This window comes from Aphanomyces invadans (assembly GCF_000520115.1).
Source record: "Aphanomyces invadans strain NJM9701 unplaced genomic scaffold supercont1.20, whole genome shotgun sequence".
Classification (NCBI taxonomy): Eukaryota; Oomycota; class Saprolegniomycetes; order Saprolegniales; family Verrucalvaceae; genus Aphanomyces; species Aphanomyces invadans.
In genome coordinates, this window is record NW_008580165.1 from 992,101 (window position 1) to 992,699 (window position 599).

A 599-nucleotide genomic window follows, 5' to 3' on the forward strand; every position below is an offset into this window, starting at 1 on the left:
GCAACGTTTTGGCTATATAAAAAATATGGATTTTATTATTATTTAAAAAAATAGATTATATTTAAAACGTTTAAACACCGATTTAAACGCATTTACACGTTTTATTATTGCATTGTCCGTTAAAATGCCAACACTGGTAGGCAGTTAGCGGAAGTAGGCGAAGGGGACGAAATAAATCGAAAGCCCCAATCAGAACGTGGGGGGGGGTTGGGGAGTTGTTAGTTGGAGGAGAATATTTTGCCACACCAGTTTTGCTGACGAACACACCGGTTTTGCTGACGCACACACCAGCTTTGCTGAAGGTCACACTATGACGGTTACAAAGCGAAACAGGGAACTCATTTAAGAACACGGAGCTATCAGCAAGTGGGCAAGCTGGTCAATGCACAGCACATGCTTCCTGACAAGCTGGTCATTTGCTTAGCACATGCATTTTCACATGCGTATCATATTGATTTCTGCGCATGTGTACTCGGCCGTCTACTCGCTCAGCAGTTTAATACGGACGTGGTTGCAAGCGGACGTGTGGTCCACAGAAAGAGGTCTTTGTGTATTTTTATCCAATTATTGTACTGGGGCATACAACGAATATCGTTTAT